The 24,750-nt window shown below is 41.2% G+C and overlaps 1 protein-coding gene across 1 annotated transcript in view; it reads left to right on the top strand.

Annotated features, from left to right (window-relative positions):
* Positions 1–24,750, top strand: part of LOC122809460 (sterol 26-hydroxylase, mitochondrial-like) — an 858,859-nt gene that overhangs the window by 765,147 nt on the left and 68,962 nt on the right. The gene's annotated exons all lie outside the window — the stretch shown is intronic.

The raw sequence follows: 24,750 nt of genomic DNA, 5'->3' as shown, positions 1-24,750 counted from the left end.
AGCTGATAATAAATATGAAATTTGTTGAATTTTACTTAATGTCAGGGCAGCAGTCCATATGAGCTTGATACACACAAACTGAATGAGAATATCTAGTATATATCAAGCATACATGCCTGCTCCAATAGTTCTTTGTCATTGTATTAGGTAATGTGTTAATCAAGTTATTTGTGTGAGGGTTCAATTCCCAACAAAAGCAATTTGCTTTTATTATACAATATATATATATATATATATATATATATATATATATATATATATATTTTTTTTTTTTTTTCCCTGCAATATCAAATAACGTTAAACATTCTAGTTCTGTAAATTAATGTCTGTACTTGGAATGCAGACATCAGAAATGCCGTAGTCATCTATTTGCCTAATTTATAAAATAGAAGTGACATTTATGCATTTTAGGTTCATAGGTTCATAGGTTAGTACTAGGCTATCTGCCCAAAGGCATTTATAAGCCTAGCTAGAATGTGTTGGCTTTCGCTGCCCCCTTAGATTAGTTCCCTGTGCCTCTGTCCAGCAGAGCCACTGAAGTGATCCCCGGGGTAAACTTTCTGTTTCCCATCCACTTGTCAAGGTTTCTTTTGAAGAGTGTTAGCGAGGAGCTCTGCCTAATGTAGATTGGGATCTTGTTCCAAAGCATGGGAAGTCTCTAGGACAGGAATCTATCCCTCCAGCACATCCTATTTATTGTTGTGGTGAGGTTTAGATCCCTAGAGCATTTGGCTCACGGGGATAAGGTTTTCTTTAGGTGGAGCATGTCCATCAATTCTGGGTTGGACATGGCCTTGTATGTCAGGCAGAGATCACCTCTGAGTAGGTGGTATGCAACCGAGTACAACTGGAGTTTCTTCAGTCGAGCTGCATAGGGCATCTGTTTGAGGCCAGTGATCCTCTTGGTGAGGTACTTCTGTGGTCTTTCCAGCTGTTGCAGGTGTCTTGTAAGGCACATCCCAAATGAGGCGTTGTACTCTATGATGGGTCTGATGAGTGATGAGTAGAGAGGCACAATGACCTCTTTCGATCCGGATGCGAACCCTTTTGTGATTAGGTGGACCACATAGAAGGATTTTCTAACCACTTTGGCAATGTGATTATCAAAGGTGAGATTACTATCTACTTGGGTCCCCAGATCCCTTATTACATCTTCTGTATTTAGGGGACTACCACCTATGTGGTAGTTTGTGGGTACTTTGTTTTTTCCAAAGGGGATGACTATGCACATTTTGGCATTTAGCTTGAGGCCATGATTTTGACACCAGATATCCGTCTCAGTGGGAACCTTTTGGAGGATGTCTGTGTCAGCTGGAGAGTCAGTTATAACCCCTAGTTTGCAGTCGTCTGTGAAGTTGCTCAGCCATAGTCCTCCTGTGCTTGCCTGTACCTCTGAGAAGTATATGCCGAAAAGGAGGGGTCCTAGGACTGAGCCCTGGGGAACGCCACTTGTAACCGGTTTAGAGTCGGACCTAACTCCCACAATTCTCACCATGTGGGTTCTGTCCCTGAGCCAGTTGGCAACCCATCTTGTGAAGTAGGGGTTTATGTTCAGGCTGTTGAGCTTGTCTATAATACCAGAATGGGGCATGGCGTTGAAGGCCTTAGTGAGGTCTAGGTAGGCAGTGTGTACCACCTTTCCCCTCGTCTATACCCTTGGTAACTGTCTCAAAGAAGTCCACCAGGTTTAGGAGGCATGATCTGCCCTTAACAAAGCCAAACTGGGTAGGGTCCAGTGTTTGGAGGTTCCCAATGTCTCTGTTAATGAGTTCCATGATGATGCGCTCCATAGCCTTGCAAACCAAGCTAGTCAGGCTTATAGGGTGATAGTTCCCCGGGTCTGTTGTGGCTCCACCTTTGTGGAGCAGTATAACTGTTGCTGTGCGCCACTCTGTGGGTATGTATCCTGTGGAGAGGCTGAGTTTGAACAGTGTGTTTAGGTGAGGGGTTAGTTCATCTTTGAGCTCATGTACGACGCAGTCTGGGACACCGTCCAGTCCCACTGATGCTGTGTTTTTGGCTTTGGAGAGGGCTGTTTTAACCTGAGTGTCTGTGATTTCAGGGACTCTACATTCTTCTGGTATGGTTATGGGCCCTTTTGGGAGTGAGAGGGGGGTGAAGTTTGCGCTGAACCTGTCTGCCAGGATGTTGGCGATATCAGTTGGTTCAGTGTATTTTGTGCCATTCTGCACTAACTCCGAGCAGATCTGAGCATTGCCACTTAGATTCTTGACATAGCTAAAGAATGCCTTGTGGTTATCTTTGGAGTCCTTGGCAATTTTTCCTTCAAAGCTCGCCTTGGATGATTTTATGAGGGATCCTAGTTTCTTGCTGATACTGATCAGGGATGTCTTCCCTTCTTGGGATTTTACTCTTTTCTGTACTAGTTTCCTCCTTGTATTGTATGGCTTGTTTATGGCAGGAGTCCACCAGACTGGTTTCCTTTTCTTGGAGGAGTGAATCTTGGTTTTGCATGGAATGGCACGATCCATGCGTTCTTGTAGCTGCCTGTAGAATGCATTAGTAAAGGATTTTTCAGCTTGGACAGTGTTATCTTTCAGCATGGGGGCTTTGAAACTTTCCACCTCAGTCTTAAGTAACATGAAGTTTGCTTTTGAAAAGTTTTTCATGGTGGTTTTCTTGTCCGGGGGGTGGGGGTGGGGGGAATATGGATGTCCAAAGTGATTTGTTTATGGTCAGATCTAACCAGCGAGTGGTTGACCTCTGGTGTGGAACATCAGTCGCCCATGTTGGTGATGACCAGGTCCAATATGCTGTCACCTCTGGTGGGAGTGTTGACCAGTTGAACCAGGGCATTTGAGTTTATAAATTCTAGGAAAAGTTGGGCAAGAGAGTTAGTACTTCAGTAGTTCTCCCAGTTAATGTTTGGGTAATTGAAATCACCCAATATTAGGGTGTTTGGTAAGACCTTTATGTTTCCCAGTGTTTCCAGAAACGTGGAATGGGGGTCCTGGGACATGATGGGTGATCTGTAACAAGCTACAATTTGAATTGCAGTTTTGCTCATTGTTAGTTGCATGTGGATGGTCTCTGAAGCATCGTGCTGTGCCACTAACCTGGAGGTGTGGGTATCCTTGATGAATATGGATACACCCCCGCCTTTTTGTTTTCGGTTTGGGTTCTGTGGTCGAAATGTATGGTATGAGTTGTAGCCTGGTAGTGATGGGGTGCTCTCTGGAGCCTTAAACCAGGTTTCTGTTACTGCACATATATCGATTTTCTCCATACTGAGGAGTGTCTCGAGTGCATGCATTTTGAGGTTTAGACTTCTGGCATTGAGTAGCATTACCCTTAGTTTTTTGTAACTTGTGCTATTTACAGGGGTGGGTTTGTCTTTTGAGCCTTGCCTAAAAAAGGCACTATGGGGGTGGCAAGAGCCTTGGCCAGTATTCGAAAGCCTAAGGGTGATAGGTGCAAGCCGTCTCTAGCAAAGCAGCGTTGCTTGTCGAGCATGTCATCCCAGGCGGACAGACATTGGATCCCCTTTGAATGACACCAGAAACTTAGCCAAGTGTTGAAATTGAGAATTTTTTCTTTATACCGTGGTATCATTCTTGGTGAGGGCAGGATGCTACTCAGGGTCAGGGTCATACCGGCCTGGGCTATGTGATCAGAGAGCTCTTCCATGTCTGTCTTCATGTAGTCCAGGGAGGTACGGCTCAGGTCATTCACACCAACATGGACAATGACAGAGTCATATTTGTACTTCTTCTGGAGTGATCTGAGTGCTTGTGTTATGTGACAGATCCTGGCACCTGACAGGCAGCTAACAGTAACCTTCTCCTTATTCAGCCTAGTGAGTGGGACGTCAGTGTGCCTGACTATAGAGTGACCTATTACTAGTATGTTGGGTATGTTATTTTGCCTTAAGGGCTGTGATTGCATGGCACACTGGTTTTGTGAAGTATGTGTTTTATGGTTTGTGTTGGGGGTGGAGGTTGCTTGGATGTTTGCTTTGGAGGTCTCTGTTGGTTTGCGTATTTTTATTTAGAGCCTTCGAGTATGTTTTCATGTATTTATGTGTGTTTTTTACCATTGCTGGTTTAATGGGTCCATGTAAGACTGGTGGTGTGATGCAAGTATTTCCCTTCTCCTCTTGACTGTCTAATCCAGTCTTTGGTTGAGAGAGCTTAGCCTCTAGTTTGGCTGTATAACTGCATCTCTCACATGTATTTGTGTTTGGTGGTAGGAGGAGAGGGTTGTCTGTGTACATGAGGCAGTTGTAACATTGCCTCAAAATGCCCAGATTCACCACTTGGACTGGAGAGTACACCTGAAACTGCCCTTTGGACATGCCTGGATAGGTACAGTGAACTGTTTTATTGGATGGCTGGTAAGGTCGAATAGAGAGCCTTGTCCTTCTGTACAGTACAGGAGGGTCTACTGCTAGGGTTTATAAGTGCATGCTATAAGTTTTGAGCAAGTGCTGGGCTGAGAAATGAATGGCTAGTTCCAAGGGAAAAATTGAAGAGGAGACTTTGTGGAGCCGGGAATAGTTTTACCCTAGCTAACCAGCGCTGTCTGGTGCGCAAAACCAGGCAAATATGGTATTTATAGCAGGGAAATGAAAGAGATAGAAATAGTCATAATGGCCAATAAACTACTAATTTCTGGGCTGAAACCACTCCTCCAGGGACAGATAGGCTGCTCAAAGCTCCCCTCTCTCACAGGTGAACAGCAAAACTTCCTTCTATCCAAGTAAGGTAAGGGCAAACACAGAGATTTGTAACACAGCCCTGAATTCAGCACTAACCTGAAAACTGGTGTATACTAGCTTAGAAAGGTGGGAAGCAAGTTTTTATAAATATATTTTTTTGTTTGTTTTTTTGTTTTTCTTTTTCTTTTTTTCAGAAAATTAAGCAGATACACTAAAAAAAAAATAACAGTTTAAAAGCACAGAAAAGGATACTTATTGTTATATATCGCAGATCAGAGTTGTAGTCAATGCCCCCAGTAATAAAATGGGAAGAAACACAAATACAGTGAAAGCAGATGAATAAAGTGCTATATATATATATATATATATATATATATATATATATATATATATATATATATGAAACAATAGAAAACAAACAAACTGACTTAAACAAGTTACCCAATTAAACAGAAAAAAGCTCAAAACTGAGCCCTGTTCCAGCAGTCTTCAATCAGACAAGTTCTAAATGCACACCCCTGCTTACTAGGGTGCATGGGAACCTTCCCCAAAAAAAGACTGCCTGGATCAGTGCTCAAGTTATACAAACAAAGCTAGATTCAGCAGGCCTGAATCTGGTCTATGCTACAGCAACAAGGCGCACCAATTTTAGAAAGAAACAGTTCAAATAAGCAGTCATAATAAGCCTTTAACCAGAAATTGCCAGCTCAGAAGGGCAGAATCCAGCCTCTCCTCTCACAAGAGTACAGACCACAAACCTTCTTACTGTAGAATAAATGGCCTGAAGCCCAAGTGCTTAAGCCAGAACTAATACACTTTTAGAATAGCAGACACTGGGCCTTCAATCAGCAATTCCCAGCTTAGAAGGCTGTAAGCTACCTGTCCTGCCACAACAGTGCAGACCACAAACCTTCTTAATGTAAAACAGCCTGTATGAAGCCCAAGTGCTTAAACCAAAAGACTTAGAATAACAGTTACAATTTAACCAGGCTATGGCCAAGCAGTAATAAATGCAGCAGAATAAATAAAATTGAGTACTTTTAAGAAAAGCAAAATAAAGTAGGAGGAAACACAAATACAGTAAAAGCAAATGAACAAAGTGCAAAAATTATTATTATTTTTTTTAAGTGCAAGAAGAGAGGAAGGAAGAACCTAAGTAGGCTGGCCTTCTCAAATCTTTTCTCTGTATTAAGTAGAGTGAACTCTAGATTCAGAATATGATCTAACTGTACTCGGTTAAGTGAGCAAATTAGATGGACCCAGGAGGAGTGTTCTAATGCAGACTTACAGGAGGGGTGGGCAATTCCAGAGCCACCAACACTAACACAGGAGCAGGGAGGGAGGGTAGGGAACTAACTGCAGAGAAACACACAGCACACTGTTCAGAAACACAATTAGGAAACAAAAAAATGAAAATACAGCACTTTTAAGACTGCAAGTTTGTACTTAGAAGACTAAAATTCACTACAGCAAGTTTCACTTAGCTTCAGCTTGTAATGCAGATGTTTGTAGCTAAGCAAGTCTCTCAGGAGTTGAGCATAAAATTATTTCTCAAACTTTGTGGCTAGCACTTAAAGTACAGAGGGATCCCTCTAGGCTTTTTATGCATTTTATGACACATTTAGGCCTTAACATCACATCTTTATGTGGCAAAGGTTACCACAGATATGTGTCAATTTGTTTGTATTTTGTTATAATATTGTGACATAGCATTGATGTTATTATGTATGTTTTCAATCCCCAACCCTATTGCTCTCTTTTTTTTTTTTTTATTCTGGAAACATTGCTGCTGCAACACAAATGACCATTAGCATGGGGAAATACACTGACCACTGGGGACTGGACCATCATACCTCCACAGGTTGCTGTGGCAGCACCACCACAGGCAGCACAGACACCCAGCTCATATGGGTCCAAACTTGACAACAATGCCTCCGCAACTCCTACCCCACTTGCTCCAATCATGTCAAGGTAGCTCTGCCCTGAATGCTGGTGCAGTGGTATCTTCTGGGAGTAGTACTCATGGAGGTGGTGATTTTGTTACCTATCAGGAGCTGACAGGGCTTGTGGAGGACATTATGTAGAGGGGCCTCAGTGCGCAAATCAATAGAGTAGAAAAAGTCATGTGTCAAATTGCAAAAGTCAATACCCCATCCAGCACTGACCCAGGGATCTGTGACAGATGGGAAATGGGAAATTCACCCCGGGGATCACTTCTGTGACTCTGCTCGACAGGGGCACAGGAAAATAATTTTCGTGGGTGGCGAAAGCCAGGGTACATTTTTTGGCTAGGCTTGTATGGGCCCTAGGGTACCTACCTATGAACCTATAAGGAGACAGTGGTGATAGTTCTTGGGGCGAGGACTAGATTCTCACTCTGGTCTTGCTGGAAGCAGATGCACCTCTGATATCTCCTACCTAAATCCAATCATGGAAACCCCCAACCTTTTGCATCCATCATCATCCCTGTCTGTCTTGTATGTCATATATGTCTGCAATTAGCACTTAACCTACCCTTCCTATTTAATCATCTTTTTCCTAACCACTTTCCCTCATAGTCTTCTCTCACAAAAAAGAAGAAAAAATAGGCACCTATCTCACAAAAAAAGCAAAAGAAAACATGCCCCATACGTAGATCACCACTTCACCTATGTGTCTGCTAGATACAATGGATTTGGTCCAAATGGCCATTTAGCAGTTTTCAATTGTTGTCACCCAGCCCTGATTTGATGATAATCCAAATTCATTAAATTGTTACAACTATACATATATCTTATGAAGAAGTGAATATCTATGGTGCTCCTTCACTTACATCCTGCACATTCCTTTATTCTTCTCCCTGAGTCCTACCCTCTGCTTGTCCTACATTTACAACACTGTCCTATCCATCCCTTTTTCACGTTTATTCTAGTCAAAAAATAGAATCTCACAATACTGATGGCCACAGATTGCCCATAAAAAAAGCTTCAATTTTTGTAGTTGGCATTTGTGCTACATTTGTTATCATGCAGCATTTCTAACTGATGGTAAATGGTGATTCATATCCTATGACAAAAACGGGTTAGTGTTTGCCTTCGACTGCACTTGTATGGATATATCCATGCAAGCTTGTTTAACTCCACCATGTTATAGAAAAACAGACTGATATCATTACTGTGAAACAGTTACTGTTGCATGTCTGTCTGCTAGATGTAATACAGACCTTATCGGATGTAACAGTTGTCATTACTAATATGAAACCCGATACCTACATTCTCTCTTTTTTCAGTCATTTGTCACTCGCCCTTTAAATGTGTGATATTAATTTAGCAAAGTATGAGTTCCTATGTGGTGTGTTGAGATAATACTCAAATCTGTACTGTGCTTTTTGCATAGTGTCAAGAGTTCAAATTGAGAAGTATGTCAAATATTATGTAATGTTTTTTTTCATATTAATAGAGTGTGTATAACTGTTGGCTACCTATGTTCTTAACCCACCATTATCCTGCTTATGTCTTCATCATGTTTCTATTCTCTTATCCTTTTTTGCTCCATATTGGAAACACTGTATTCTATAGAGCATTACAGATGAATTATGGTGGCAAACATAGGAGTAACACACTACAAAGATGGCCAGAAATGGCCCATAAACAAAAGTCTTTCTATGTCTCTAACAGTGTCTCTCAATCTCAATCTCTCTCGCTTTCTCTCTCTCTCTCTCTCCCTCCCCTTCTATCTTATCACTCTTTGCCCTCAGCATTTGCATATCTGGCACCGAGCAGTAACTGTAACTCAGGGTAAATCTCACTATCCGGATTATTGCAAAGAACTGGTGAATTTTTTACTGTGGCCACATTAGTCTGCTGACCCTCATTCTACTGTGCTTAGCCTTGCTTTGCTAAGGAAAGACAGAGTGATAGCATATTTTGAACAGACTGCAGAGTATAATGTACAACATATGGGATATTTCAATTGTAAATAGTTTTATGAAGTATGCTGCACAAACATTTCCGTGCTTCATAGTGTTTCCATAGTCCCTTCAAATGGTTGTGTTTTGGCCCCTCACATTTGCCTTCCTTTGTGGTGTGATCAGCTATTTGATCATGTCTATACACTGTCTATGCAGATTGTCAGGTGTATAAATCCACCGTCAGATATAAAAGTATTTAAGAGTATAATTCCTCATTAATTGTTGACTCCTTGATTCCACCAGCATTAACATGCTTGGTCCCTTATGTGGTTCATAAGCAGTACAAACATGCTCCTTCCTTCCCAGAAATAAGTGCAAGACATTTGGTAAAATCAAGGATTTATAGGTTAATAAGCATATTACAGTAGGCTCTTCTTAAAACTATTGCTGCCATACACACAGAAGGTGAAAGGATGAATTATTTTGCAATGTCATGCATTTCTGAAGTCTTTTAAGTATGGCATGTAGATGTATGTTATATATTGACTGTAGCACTCAAGGATGTCATACAAACACATACACTTGCATAATGAGCAGTACAACATGTCTCGAATGTAGTCACCAGATATAAGGACAGTCTATGTAGGCACCTGTATTATCCCTATGAGTACTTTACTGCAATTATCATGACAAATGTGTAAATCATGACACAGAAAACAGCATTACACACATCGTTTCTGAACTGCATCAGAATCTGAACTGCATCTATGTCTGTACTCCCTATTTGGGAAAACACGGGCATGGAGTACTATAGACCACTGTTAATTTCCTTTCTAAGTTCAAAACCTAAAAGTATAATTACTCGTGTGCTAGTACTTTGCCATCACTTGTATAAATGTGCTTGAAAGTGGTGAGTTTCAGGAAGCAAATTTCACAAAACTGAAATGCTGTTAGTGCATTGTCTTACTTGTGTGTGTTCTAATGTGCTGTTGTACTCAAGATATAATGAGTTAACTGTTATGCTGTCTAAGCACTTCATTATGTACATTTGTGTCTGCAGTGCAACATATTAGACTGACAAATGATGCACATTGGATTAAGACCTTTGCACAAATACTTGCTGAGTGGTATTAAGAAGTGTATTTTCATTTGTGTGACTTATAGGGAGGTAATTTACACTGCACATTGTCCAAGCATAAGGAAATATTGAAAACAACTCACTAAATGATTACTGTTTTCATACTGTCATCCTGAGCTGACCTGTCAGGAATGCTTGGTTTTCCATCCACTGTCATCAGTACACCATACTGTGAAGCAAATACATGTCACTGGCATGACTGCAAGGTACATAAATGACAGGATATAGAGCTTCTCTGAGCAGTATGCAATAACTTGAGATTGGCATCTTTCTGTTTATTCTGCTTGCCAAGAGATATTCCTTTTCACTCAGACCTGTAATGCACACAATCTTTTCTGCAAAGCACTGTTTTGGTAATCCTTATAGATTTGCAGTATCTCACATTTACAGTCAGACTTCATTTGTGGTGCTTGCAGCTAATACTGTGTAACTAGATGTGTAGGTTGTTTGATCCAACAGAGTAGAAATACAATAGGTGTGTGTGTTTCCAGTGTTAGGTAGATACAACAGATCTGATGTGTACAGTTCTACTCAGGGGACACATTTACACTGTGAAAGGGCTTGCCAATCACTTTCTTCCAAATTTAGCCAAGACATTTTCTCTGCAACTCACTGATGAAGTCATCCTTTCCAACATTTTCTGTCTCATTGCTGTAACACAACCGCTCCTTTGGTACTTGTGGCTAATACTGTGTATTCTAGATTGTGTAACTAAACAGGTTGGTGGTTCTATTCCCACATTATGGAAATACTGTCAATGTGTGTGTGTGTGTGTGTGTGTGTGTGTGTGTGTGTGTGTGTGTGTGTGTGTGTGTGTGTGTGTGTGTGCGCGTGAGTGTGTGTGCGCCTCTTTGGTGCTAGGTAGATGTGGCTTTAACACCAGATCAGATGTATAGGCTTCCACCCAGGAGAAACATTTTCACTGACAGAGGGTTCCTCCATCACTTTCTTCCAGTTTTAGCCAATACATTTTCTCTCCAGCTTACTGATGAGGTCATTCTTACAAATGTGCCCTGTCTCATTGTTGTAGTTAGACTTCTCCTGTGGCACTGCTTTCTAGCTTGTGTAACTAACTAAGTCAGTTGTTCAAATCCAGCAATTACTCAGTTGTATGAGTTTGTGTATGAATGTAAATCTAGGTAGGAATGGCTTAACCCATAGTGCCAATGTGTAGATTCTCCCACCACTTTTAGACCTTTTTAGCAAACACACATCTTATTTGCTCCACAATGGTGATGCCAGGCATTCAGATGTGCACTATCTCATACTAGTAGTCAGACTTCTCCTGTAGTGCTTGTAGTTAATACAGTGTACTCTAGCTTGTGTAATCAAATAGGTAGGTGGTTTGAATCCAACTGTTACTCACTTGGATGACTGCATGTGTGTGAATGGAAGTATAGGTACGAATGGCTTCACCTCCAGCTTTGATGTGTAGATTTACACCAGGAGAGGGTTCTACCACCAGTTTTAGAGCCTTTTATCATGCACATTTTCTATGTAACACAGTTGTAATGTCATCCTTTCAAATGTGCATTATCTGACACTAGTGGTCAGACATTTCCCGTGGTACTTGCAGTTGCTAAAATGTACTTTAGCTTGTGTATGTAGACAGGTAGGTGGTTCAAATCCAGCAATTAATTATCTGTGACTGCATGTGTGTGAACACCAATTTAGGTAGGAATGGCTTTCATCCACAGTTCTGATCAGTACTATTACTCCAAGAGAGGGTTCTCCCAACACTTTTAGCCCACTCATCTGCTTTGCTAAACAATGATGGTGATATCTGTTGACATGTGCATTATCTCAGCCTTGTAGGTCTACTTCTCCAGTGACATTGCAGATCGATCCAATACTCTTTAGCTTATAAACTTTGGTATGCAGGTGTTGGAATCTGTCACTCTCTACAAATTGTGTTTATGTGTATTACTACATGGACATAGAATAAGATTATCCAACACATGTTTTAGTACAGCTCCATTTGTGCAAGATATTGACATAGGGAGAGAAATCACACTAGTTTTCCACCCAATTTTAAGCCACTCAGATGCCTTGCAACATGATAACAATGGCTCATAGCTCATAGGTTATGGTTCATAGGTTAGTACTAACCTAACTGCACTTGCGAGGCATTTTTAGCCTAGCCAATTATCCCTTGTGAGGCTCAAACCCTGCACCTTGTGTTTGTAAGGCAAACACCTTAACCATTAGGCCACCATTAGGCCTTAGAAAAACTAATGACTTTCAGCTTTTCCTGGCTAGGGGTCACCACAGCAGAACTCCAGTCCACTAATGATTGGCAGTGGATTTTTACGGTGCAGAGGTGCCAGCTAGATGCCCATCCTTCAAAGAAGGCACACCCATTCAGGCATGCACCTACCTGCATGTCTTTAAACATCACTCGACCGTGGGGAGGACATGCAGACTCCACACAGAAGGTGCTTCATCCGAGAATGTCACGGTGAGCTGCCTGTCGGGCACTAGGATCCGCCACATAACCCAAGCACTCAGATCACTCCAAGGCAAGTACAAATATGACTCAGTCATTGTCCATGCTGGTGTGAATGACCTGAGACGTACCTCCCTGGACTACATGAAAAGAGACATAGAGGAGCTCTCTGAGCATGTAGCCGAGGCCGGTATGACCATGACCTTGAGTAGCATCTTACCCTCACCAAGAATGATGCCACAATATGAAGACAAGATGATCAATTTCAACAATTGGCTTAAGTATTGGTGTCATTCAAAAGGGATCCAATGCCTGTCAGCCTGGGATGACATGCTCGACAAGCCATGATGCTTCGCTAGGGATGGCTTGCACCTGTCACCCCTGGGCTTTTGGATATTGGCAAAGGCTCTTGCTACCCCCATAGTGCCTTTTTTAGGCAAGGCTCCAAAGACAAACCCACCTCCATAGGTATCACAAAGGATAAGAAACTAAGAGTAATGCTACTCAACGCCAGAAGCCTAAACCTCAAGATGCACACACTCAAAACTCTCCTTAGCATGGAGAACATCGATATCTGTGCAGTAACAGAAACCTGGTTCAAGGCTCTGGAGAGCACCCCAGCACTACCAGGTTATACCTCATACCATGCTTTTCGGCCCCAAAACTTGGACCAAACCACAAAAGGAGGGGGAGTATCAATATTCGTCAAAGATACCCACACCTCCAGGTTGGTGGCACAGCACAAAGCATCAGAGACTATCCATGTGCAACTAACAGTGGGTAAAACTGCCTTCCAGTTTATAGCCTGCTACAGACCATCCTCCCAAACCCAGGAACCCCACTCGGCCTTCCTGAGAACACTGGAAAATATGAAGGTCTCTCCAAACACCATTATATTGGGCGACTTCAACTACCCAAACATAGACTGGGAGCATTACTCTAGCTCCAACACCCTAGCCCAAAGGTTCCTAGAATTTATAAACTCAAATGCTATGGAACAACTTGTTACCACTCCCACAAGAGGGGAAAACATACTGGACCTGATCATCACCAACATGGGGACTCTATGCTCCAGACCAGAAGTGTATCCCTCACTGGTAAGATCAGACCATAAACTAATCTCACTGGATATTCACATCCCGACCCCATCGCCTGCCCAGAAAACCACAGTGAAAAACTTCTCTAAAACAAATTTCACACTCCTCAAAACCAAGGTGAAATCCTTCAAAGCCCCCGGGCCTGTGGAAAATATGGCCCAGACTGCAGAATCCTTTATAAACGCATTCTATGAACACCTTCAGGAATGCATGGATCTTGCAATCCCAAGTAAAACCAAGACCCAATCCTCCAAAGTCAGACGTCCTGTCTGGTGGACCCCAGCCATAAACAAACTATACAATAGAAGGAGGAAGCTACTACATGATAGAGCAAAATCCCAAAAAGGGAAGGCATCTCTGATCAGTATTAGCAAAAAAACTACGGGCACTCATAAAATCGTCTAAGGCCAGCTTCGAGAGAAAAATTGCACAGGACACTAAGGATAATCACAAGGCTTTCTTTAGTTATGTTAGGAACCTTGGTGGGAATTCCCAGATATGCTCAGAATTAGTCCAAAATGACAAAAAATACACCAAACCCACAGACATTGCCAACATTCTAGCTGACAGGTTCAGTGCAAACTTCTCCCCCCCCCCGCCCCACCAAAAGGGCAAATATCTATCCCAGCAGAGTGCTGCCCCCCTGACATCTCAGATGCTCAGGTAAGAGCCGCCCTCTCCAAAGCAAAAACACAGCATCAATGGGACCAGATGGTGTCCCGGGCTGCGTCCTACATGAACTCCAAGAAGAGCTAAACCCAAACATAAAACTACTGTTCAATCTCAACCTTACTACAGGATATGTACCCAAAGAGTGGCGTACAGCAACAGTAGTCCCTCTTCACAAAGGTGGTGCCTCAACAGATCCTGGAAACTATCGCCCCATAAGCCTGACTAGCTTGGTCTGCAAAGCTATGGAAAGGATCATCATGGACCTCATAAATAAAGATATTGGGGACCTACAGACACTGGATCCTACCCAGTTTGGCTTTGTTAAGGGCAGATCCTGCCTCTTAAACCTGGTCGATTTCTTTGAAACAGTCACCAAGGCCATTGACGAGGGGAAGGTGGTCCACACAGCCTACCTGGACCTCGCAAAAGCCTTCGATACAATACCCCACTCGGGCATTATAGATAAGCTCACCAGCTTAAATATAAACCCCTATGTCACTAGATGGGTTGCAAACTGGCTCAAGGACAGAACCCACATGGTTAGAATTGCTGGAGCCATGTCAGACTCCAAACCAGTTACAAGTGGCATCCCACAAGGCTTAGTCCTGGGACCTCTCTTGTTCGGTATATATTTCTCGGAGGTACAGACCAACACGGAAGGACTGTGGCTGACCAAGTTTGCAGATGACTGCAAACTGGGCACCATAATCGACTCTCCAGCAAACACAAGCATCCTCCAAAAGGGCCTCATAGAAACAGACAACTGGTGCCAGAGCCATGGCCTCAAGCTAAATGCCAAAAAGTGTATAGTCATCCCCTTTGGCAAAAACAAAGTGCCCACAAATTACAACATAGGTGGTAATCCATTAAGTACAGAAGAAGTAATTAGGGACCTGGGGACCCAAGATGATAGCAATCTCTCATTTGACAACCACGTGGCCAAAGTGGTTAGAAGAACATTTTATATAGCCCACCTAATCATGAAGGGATTCACATCTAGATCAGGGGAGGCCATCGTGCCTCTTTACTCATCCCTCATCAGGCCCATAATTGAGTACAATGCCCCTTTTGGGATGTACCTTACCAGACACCTCCAGCAACTGGAAAGACCCCAAAAGTACCTGACCAAGAGGATCAAAGGGCTCAAACAGATGCCACATGCTGCCCGGTTAAAGAAAATCCAGCTCTACTCAGTGGCATACCACCTGCTCAGAGGCGATCTGTGCCTGACGTATAAAGCCATGTCCAACCAGGAATTAATGGACATGCTGCACCTCAGAAAATCCAAATCCCATCGAGCTAAGCGCTCGAGAGACTTGTACCTCAGCACTGAAATAAATAGGACATGCTGGAGGGACAGATTCATAACCCAGAGGCTCCCTTCACTCTGGAATAAAATCCCAGTCCAGGTTAGGCAGAGTCCCTCATTGACTCTCTTCAAGAGGAATCTTGATGAGTGGATGGGAGATTGTAGGTTTATCCCGGGTATCACTTCTGTGTCACTGTTAGACAGAGGCACAGTATACTAACCTCGAAAAAGGGCATAGCAAAATTAATTTAAAATGGGTGGCGAAAGCCAAACACACTCTGGCTAGGCTTATAAATGCCCTAGGGCAGATAGCCTAGTATGAACCTATGAGCCTATGAGAATCGAACCGGAGAACCTCTTGCTTTGAGGCGACAACGCTAACCGCTTCACCACCGTGGTCCCCAACGATGTCATAATTTGAGATATGCTCTGTTTTACAGCTCTATTCAGATTTCTCCTGGGGTGTGTGCTACTTGACACAATGTCCTTTACTGTGTGTACCTAGATTGGTAGCTATTTGAATCCAACAGTGTTATGACTCAACTGATAGGTAGGAATAATGTCAATCACAGAAGTGGATATGCATACTTGGACAGGTGTCCTCCATTAATATCATCTCCTTTTAGCCAAAAACAACTACTTTGCACCACACTGCTGATGCCATTCTTTCAAATGTGCACTATATTACACTTGTAGTCTGACATCTCCTGTGGAGCTTCTGGCTGATATAATGTACTCCAGCTTGTGCAGCTTGATAGGAATATAGTTAAATTCTAGAAATGACTTACTTGCTTCAGTGTGTGTGTGCATGAATCTAGAGTCACATGGGAAAAGACATCAGCCACAGATCTAGTGTGTATGTATACACCAGGGGAGGGATCTCACAACACTTTTATCCCACACATCTTCTTTGTTAAGCAATGATGATTCCACCCTTTGAAATGTGATTTATCTCACATTTGTACCACGACTTTCCCTTTGGTAACAGAGACTGATGCACTGCTCTCTAGTTTGTGAGCTTTGATAGGTATCTGTTCAAATCCAGCAAAAGCCAACATTTTGTGATTATAGTGTCATTAAACATTTGCTGCGGTAGCGTTGTCGCCTCATAGCAAGACGTTGTCCCGTTTGATTCTCAGCTAGAGCGTCTTCTGTGTGGAGGCATACGTGAATGGGGCATGCCTTCGTTGAAGGTTGTGTGTCAGCGCTGGTAACCCGGTACATAAAAATCCACTACCAATCATTAGCGGACCGGAGTTCCGCTGTGGCGACCCCTAACCGGGAAAAGCCGAAAGACACAAACAAACAAAGTGTCATTAAACATTGCCTTGTCCAACATTCCCCAACATCCTTACATCCCTTTTAGATGTCTCAGGCTTTTCAGCACATAGATGAGGTCATCCCATTCAAGTATATGTTCTATTGGCCTTGAGATAACAGTTTCCCTGGGATGCATGCAGTTAAGACTGAATTCTGCAGCATGTGCAGTTACATAGGCATCTGTTCAAATCCTTTGAGGTATATGTGTATATACATATTGATGGATGAGAGTGGCTTAAACAACAAATGATTATGTGCAGTTCTGTGAACAGTGGTATTCATAAAACCTTTTGGATCCCTGAAAAAGATTTTTAGTAGAAACATGGTTATCCAAAACATTGCTTTGTTCAGACCTTGAAGTGTGTCCTTTCTGAGACATGTACTTTGAACTCTCTTGATGCAGAAGCAATTAATACACAGCTCTGTAGATTGTGAAGGCTGGTAGGCATGTGTTTTAGTCTGGCAAGTTATATCTACTGAGCATAAGAGGGGATGCTTGCAGACATTATTTCCTTCCACCATAATAATGTTCTTTATTCTATGACTTCATAGAAACATTTACATGCAGCTTTTATAATTTTGTTCACAATACAGAGGTTTAAAGGCAATAATGACTTATTCATCACTTCTTGATTTGTGCCATGCTACAAAGGGATCACAAACTAAAGGTGGATCTGTGTTATGATACTTTATGTGGTTTTGTGGTGGGTATTTAATGTTGCTGCATTCATTGCTGTACTTCTGTATGAGTGTGTTCAGTATTATGATGTATTAGGTGTGTGCCACTTAGCACAAAGCACATATAGTAATCAATGTTATAAGATAGTTATTATTAGTTATTATATAGCAAAACGTAACAGTCTTTGTCTCTGTCAGCTTGGCTCTGCCAATATCCATGCAATGGAGGTAGTGACATAGGCATGGAGGATGCCAACATTTGTTACAGGCTAGTGTATAGCTCTTGCATGTGAAATGGAAAATTTTCACAGTTCAGTTTAAAAAATGCCATTAATGCTATGCCTGTTTGTGACCTATGGTTATGTACTGTCATAAAGGTAATACAAATGTGTGCCACAATACACACTTCGTGGCAATATGTGATGTACAACATAATGTTATACTGCATTCAGAGTTGCAGTATACCAACATTTTGTATACCAACAGGTATTGTGTTGCATTTCCAGCAGAAAAGACACATGTACTTCTGATGCTTACAAAAAATGCATTGTATTCAATTAATTTTTACCTGGCATTTGATGCATTTCCCCTGTAGCCAATACCATTATACAATAATGCTGACACATAGGTTGCTTTCCCTAAGTCTTCTACATGATACATATAAAGTCCTGGGTCTTTCTATCACACACATCTACATCATATGCTTAGACATATAATGGCACTCCAGCATACACAAGCATGTCGGCAGAGGCATGACTACACATGCCATTTGACTTGATTCAAGTGCATACACTGGACAACGCTTCCTGGAATTCATCAGTGCCAATGCCCTGGACCAGCTCATTCTTACCCCCACTAGAGGAAGCAACATCCTTGACCTGGTTATTATTAACATGGGCAACCGTTGCTCTACACCAATAGTCAATTCCTCCCTGGTTAGATCCGACCACAAACTAATCGCCATAGAAATCCACATCTCATCCACACCCCCCGCAAAGGTAACCACCATGCAAAACTTCTCCAAAGCTGATTTTGGGCTCCTATAAACAGAGGTGGCTAACTTCACGGCACCCATGTCAATGGAAAATAGATGCATGACTGCCGAATCATACACCAGTGCACTGTATGAATATGTACACAAATGCATGGAACTAGCCATATCCAACAGATCCAAGACCCTCTCCTCCAAAAAAAGGAAGCCAGTCTGGTGGTCCCCTACCATTAGTAATGTCTACAACAGAAGGAAGAAACTATTGCAGAAAAAGGTGAAGTTCCATGACTGGAAAAACTCCCTTATTAGCCTCAACAAAAAGTTGAGATCCCCCGTCAAAACCTCTAAAGCCAGCTATGAAGGCAGAATTGTGGCATATACTAAAAACAACTACAAAGCCTTCTATAGTTATATCAAAAATCTCCACAGCAATACCCAGGTTTCCTCTGAGTTACTGCGCAATGGTACCTCCTATACTGAGCCAACAGATATTGCCAACATACTGGCCAACAGTTTCATTGCCAACTTTACCCCTCTCTCCTCCCCTAAAGGACCAATCACAATACCAGAGGAATGCCAGGCACCCAGCATTACTGCAGCATATGTTAAAGCTGCATTGTCCAAGGCCAAGAATACAGCTTCCATGTGAACCAACAATATCCCTGGATGTGTTCTACATGAACTACAAAGTGAACTGGCAGCACATCTGTTTGCCCTGTTCAATCACAGCCTCACCTCAGGCTTTGCCTCTACCGAATGGCGCACTGCTACAGTCATCCCTCTCCATAAATGGGGAGAGACTACAGATCCTGGGAATTATCACCCCATTAGCCTGACAACTCTGATATGTAAGGCTATGGAGTGCATCATCATGGACCTAATTAACAAGGATATAGGGAATCTACAAACTCTAAATCCCATGCAATATGGTTTTGTGAAAGGTAGATCATGCCTGCTCAACCTGGTTGGCTTCTCTGAGTCAGTCACCAGAGCTGTGGATGAGGGCAAGGCAGTTCATACAGCCTACCTCTATCTGGCCAAGGCCTTTGATACCATTCCCCACTCAGCATCTATAAACTCACCAAACTAGGCATCAACCCCTATATCACTTGGTGGGTTGCAAATTGGCTCACAGATAGAACCCACAGTATGAAAGTAGTGGACTCCAAGTCAGACTGCTGACCAGTCATGAGTGGAGTCCCACAGGGATTGGTCCTGGGTCCTCTCCTGTTTGGCATCTACTACTCAGAAGTCCAGGCTAACACAGAGGGACACTGGCTGATCAAGTTCACAGACGACTGCAAGCTGAGAGCCATTATTAACTCCCCAAGTGATGTAGACATCCTACAGAAAAGCCTCACTGAGACCAATGACTGATGTCAAAACCATGGCCTTAAGCTTAATGCCAAAAAATGCGTTGTCATCCCCCTTGAGAAAAACTAATTTCCCACTAATTACCACATTGATGGGAGCCCACTGAACACTGAAGGCATTATAAGAGGTCTCGGGACACAGGTTGACAGCAACCTCTCCTTCAACCCCCACACTGCCACTGTAGTCAGAAAGTCCTTCTATGTGGCACATCTAATTAACAAGGGTTTTGCATCCAGGAAGAAAGAGGTCATCATCTCTCTCTACTCTTCCCTCATTAGGCCAATCATCGAGTATAATGCCCCATTTGGCATGTACCTCACTAGACACATGCAACAGCTGGAAAGGTCACAAAAGTACCTCACAAAGAGGATTCTAGGCCTTAAACACATATCATGCATGGACAGACTAAAAAAACACCAGCTATTCTCTGTCTCATATCGTCTACTAAGAGGTGATCTCTGCTTGACTTACAAAGCCATGTCTGACCCAGCACTGTTAGAAATGCTGCATCTAAAGAAATCCCAATCCCTCCACACCACACACTCCAGAGACCTTAACCTCATTACTACAATCAACAGAACATGCTGGGGGGGATATGTTCATAACCCAGAAACTGCCCATTCTTTGGAACAGACTTCCCATACCTGTCAAGCAGAGCACCCTCGCTGTCCCTCTTCAAGAGAAATCTTGATGAGTGGATGGGTAATAGATAGTTGACCACTGGGATAACTCCAGTGGCTCTACTTGATAGAGGCACTGGGAACTAATGTCAGGCGGCACAATGCCAGGGCACTTCTATGGGCTAGTCTTGTCAAGGCTCCAGGGCCATTAGCCTAGTATACACCTATGAACCTATGAACCTATGTTACTATTACATCACAGGAGCATGACCCTCATTTTTCTAATAATTACATCTCACATCTATTGTCCTTGCACATATATAACTATAGCTAGCAGCACACTCTTCTGTTGTTTGGTGGTCAAAATGACAGTTCTGTAAATATCCGGTTCTTCTGGACTGCAGGACATATATGCATGCCATGCATGAACAGTTACAAGTTCTAACATTCACAACATCACAGTTGCTGCCACAAATTATTTTACTCAAGGATTATTCAGTATTATTGCCATGATTTTACAGCTGCGCATGATTCTTCTGCATATGTCCCGATGTTACATGTGTGTACATTGCCATTACAACTTCATGTTATTGTATCATTCATACATGTAAGGCATGTAAAGAATTAAAAAAATTTGACCTCTCCCTTTTTCAAACATCAAAGCAGTAAATATTTAATTTCCTTTGGCTGAGTTTCATAATTTCATGCACAATCTGTGCAATAGCTCCATAATATTCTATATACCCTACAGCATGTGCTTTCCTTGGCAACTGTTACTTAACCTATGAAAGTTAACTTACACATATGTATGAAATTTACTCAATGTAGTACAGTGTAGTTGTGCCTTTCTAATCTGTTTTTGTTAACATTTCTTATTTTATATTCCATAAAAATGTGTCTGTCTGCACAATTAATAGTATTATGACTCATAATTAATTATGGTTACTGTTGTTTGTATTGTAATCTATTATTATATTAATAGAATTTTCTCTATAAGCTCCCCTGCCTCTTATTTATGTTTTTAAAATTACACTTGCCTTGTACTGTGCAGTTTGAGAAAGCTCGCCTACATATATTAAGTTTATTTACAAGCTGTTGTGTATACTTTCTGCTCGAGCCCATATGCACCTCAACATTGCTGCTAACAACCATTCTGGCCATGAACAGGTGGTACACAACATGTAGGCTTGCTTAGTGGCTTGCATATTCAGTGACTACTGCTTCTCTTTGCATTAACATGAATGACACATGTTGGCTTAGTGCGAAGTGTACATGCCTGTTAATGACTCCCCGGGTTTGTCATGCCATATTCACATCCCATATAGTCCAAACCATTTCACTTACATTGTTAAATCTTTTTTTGTTATGTTTTTGTCTTTATCATTGTTTTGATTATTAATATCCATTTTATTAAATTTTTCTTTGACACTTGGTGCTTATATGTTCAGTTGTCCATCAATTGTTACATACCACTTTTCTGTTCCGGTGAATAGACCCTTTACAGCTTTATGTTCTTGTTCCTCAAGGCCATGTTCGTTTCTTTGCTTTTGAAGATTCACATTATCTTCCCCTCATCACATCACGTACTGCCACTGATGACCTTTATTTTCTACTGGAATTTGTAACCACTGCTGTACCTCTCCCCCCTTGTTAGTACCAGTACGCACAGTCACTGTTGCAGCTGCAACATTTTCACAATAGTTTTAGCTGTAAGCCTGATTCATAGTTTTATCTCTGTTAAACGTGTTCATCAGTTAATATTAATGTCCTTGCCTTCTGAAAAGTCTTCTCCTAAAATCCAAAGTGGCTTGAACCATTCCTTCTTCTCCAAGTTCTATACTGCATTTTATCTCCCAGTCAACCTTTCTTCTGCCAGCCATGTAAAATATCTTTCCTTTTGATTTTATTTAATTTTCAATTTCCATGATATTCTGTTCTGTGGTATCTGTCCCTTCTTTGTAAATTACCTGAATTCTTTCTGTCTGCCATCTTGTTTCCCATCTCTTTATCTACCTGCACAGCTACTTAATTCTCCTGGTTCTGTTTGGACATATCATAGGCCAACACTTCCTCTTACTGACTTCTCATTATTTTAGCAACTGAAAACACTGTCTGCAAATTCTTTCCACCAGTTGTCATCTCCTATTTTCACCATCTCCACTGGAATAAACTGGCTAGTAACTTGAAACCATGTTGTTGTATCTTTATTCTGCTAGTACATTTTCACCATAGTTATAGGCTTCCTGTGGTCAGTTAAATTACCAGCTATAGCATTTCAGCATCAGCAATAACAACTATACCTGCTTGATACAATTCCCTGGCTCTTTCAATACCTACCCCCCAGTTTCTTGTAACACACTTCCACTCTGACATAGTTCAAAGGAGTAATCGTAGCCTTTTTTATAATGTAGTTTTGTCATATTACTCTTTACTCTTCATTTATTTAAAGTATGAGATCCCTGGTGTATAAGCATGCATCTCATCATTTAATTTCCCCACTTGCTGTAGCCTGTCTTTGCTTTCATAATAGCCATTTTGTATCTGTAATGTACTTACCTTTTTCTTTATACAGTAACTTCATCATTTCTTATTTCAGGCCAGATTCAGGCACATCAACAAGTGACTCCCTAGCACAAGTGTAAGGCACAGAATTACAAGTGTCACAAATGTGAAAAAATAAATTCCTGTTTCAGACAAATACAGTGAATTTTAAAACTCACTGTAATGCCATCAATGTATGTTTGAAAGGTGTCTTTCTGCCCTATACTCTAAAACATGGGAAACAGCATTTCCAAACCTCTTCCACACACTAACTCTTGATTGCTGTACGTAAGGGCAGCAGGAATGTGGTGGTAATATAGCCTCAGACTATGTATACACATACTTCATATGTTCATTTTTTGTCTCACTGTTTAGAGGAATGCAGTTGTAGTATTCACTCTTTCATAGGGAAACTGAACTGTGTTGTAAACCTTAAAAACATCAAGTGGTTCAGCAATAGGACTTCTAAATATCCATGAATTTTTACTTTTGCTTTTTAAGTCTTTTTGGATACATTCAGGCCAATAAAGACAAACCCCACTAGCTGTGGACATGCACGTTTCAGCCTTCTTATGACCTCATTGGCACAGTATAAGTGGAATGTTTGGCTATACTTTAGAAACACAGGGTCTATAACCCAGCTGATGTCAATAACCATTAAGATGTGGGTTCATTTGCATATATTCCATGGGCCTCTATTACAAGAGGTTTAAGGTATCACACAGTGAAAACTCCAGATTGGTTAGGTTTTTTTCTTGTATTTTTTACTTTGTGTGACCTTTTTACTCTTTGATTTGGATGTTTGTTGGGATATTTTGCAGACACCTTAATGGCAATGGATATCAGCTGGGTTATTGACCCTGTGTTTCTAAAGTATGGCTAAATATTCCATTTATTCTCTGCTGATGAAGTTATAAGAAGGCTTTAATATGCATATGTATAATTAGCGGGGTTTGGCTTTATTGGTCTAAATGTATATGTATTCACAGCTAGTGTGTTTTGGATTTATATTCCTGAATGTATCAACAAAAAAAAGTAAAATGTCATGCCCATACAGAAGTAATACTGCTGAGACACAGAAGTAATACTGCTGAGACACTTGATATGCTTAAGGGGTGATTTTCATTTATGTGTCTACACAATCAGTTATTCTTTTCTCTTTCTAGTTTAGCATCAGTTCTCTCCACCTTTTGCTGAAATGCCTAACCCTTTTTGATACAATATAGTTAAGTTACAAGTTTACTTTCACAAATCTTACACAAATTATGTTGCATTATTTTCAGTTCTGAAATGGTTGGTAATCTATTTGCATTTAACTTACATAATTACAAAGCTAGGAAATACAGCAAACTTGTTTTATTCTCCTCATATCCATTCAAAATAAATAAATAATGAACGAATGAATATGAGGAACATCTTGTTGGTTCACATTAACAGATCAAGTAACATGCATTTCTAGAGATTTTTTATACCCATCAAAGTTAATAAACTAATCTTATCATTAAGATATACAGTAATACTCAGAGTTATCATCGGAGGAATACATTCTTCATTTAATATGGCACATACCATGAATCCTAATACATTGTCATCTCAGACAATTTACTATTGGAACTATGGAGGTAATTAATTGACAGTGGTTTGTCTGAATGATAATAATAAGAAAACATTGTAGTTAAAGCCATTTTCAGCAAAAGTAGAATTATATACTTTTCCCACTGTTAAGCAACCATTTAGTTAACATATATAAGTCAAAACGGTATAACAGCTCTTCCTCATATTGAGGGGTTCACAGGGTTTGCCCCTGCAAAAAAAGATTGGGGAGGTGTTTTGTGAAACTGACTTTCAGTAAAATTGTTTAGCAGTGTTTCTGATAGATCAAATCACAGTCGGTGTATAATCATGAACTATTTAACTTTATCGGTCAATATTTTATATCAGTAAATATTCAGATTTCTAATTCCATAAAAAAATCTTCACATTTTTAATGAGCTCAC

Source organism: Protopterus annectens, chromosome 8.part0 (assembly GCF_019279795.1).
Source record: "Protopterus annectens isolate FY-2018-M chromosome 8.part0, PAN1.0, whole genome shotgun sequence".
In the NCBI taxonomy this organism is placed as follows: domain Eukaryota; kingdom Metazoa; phylum Chordata; order Ceratodontiformes; family Protopteridae; genus Protopterus; species Protopterus annectens.
This window is presented reverse-complemented; position numbering and strand designations above follow the sequence as displayed.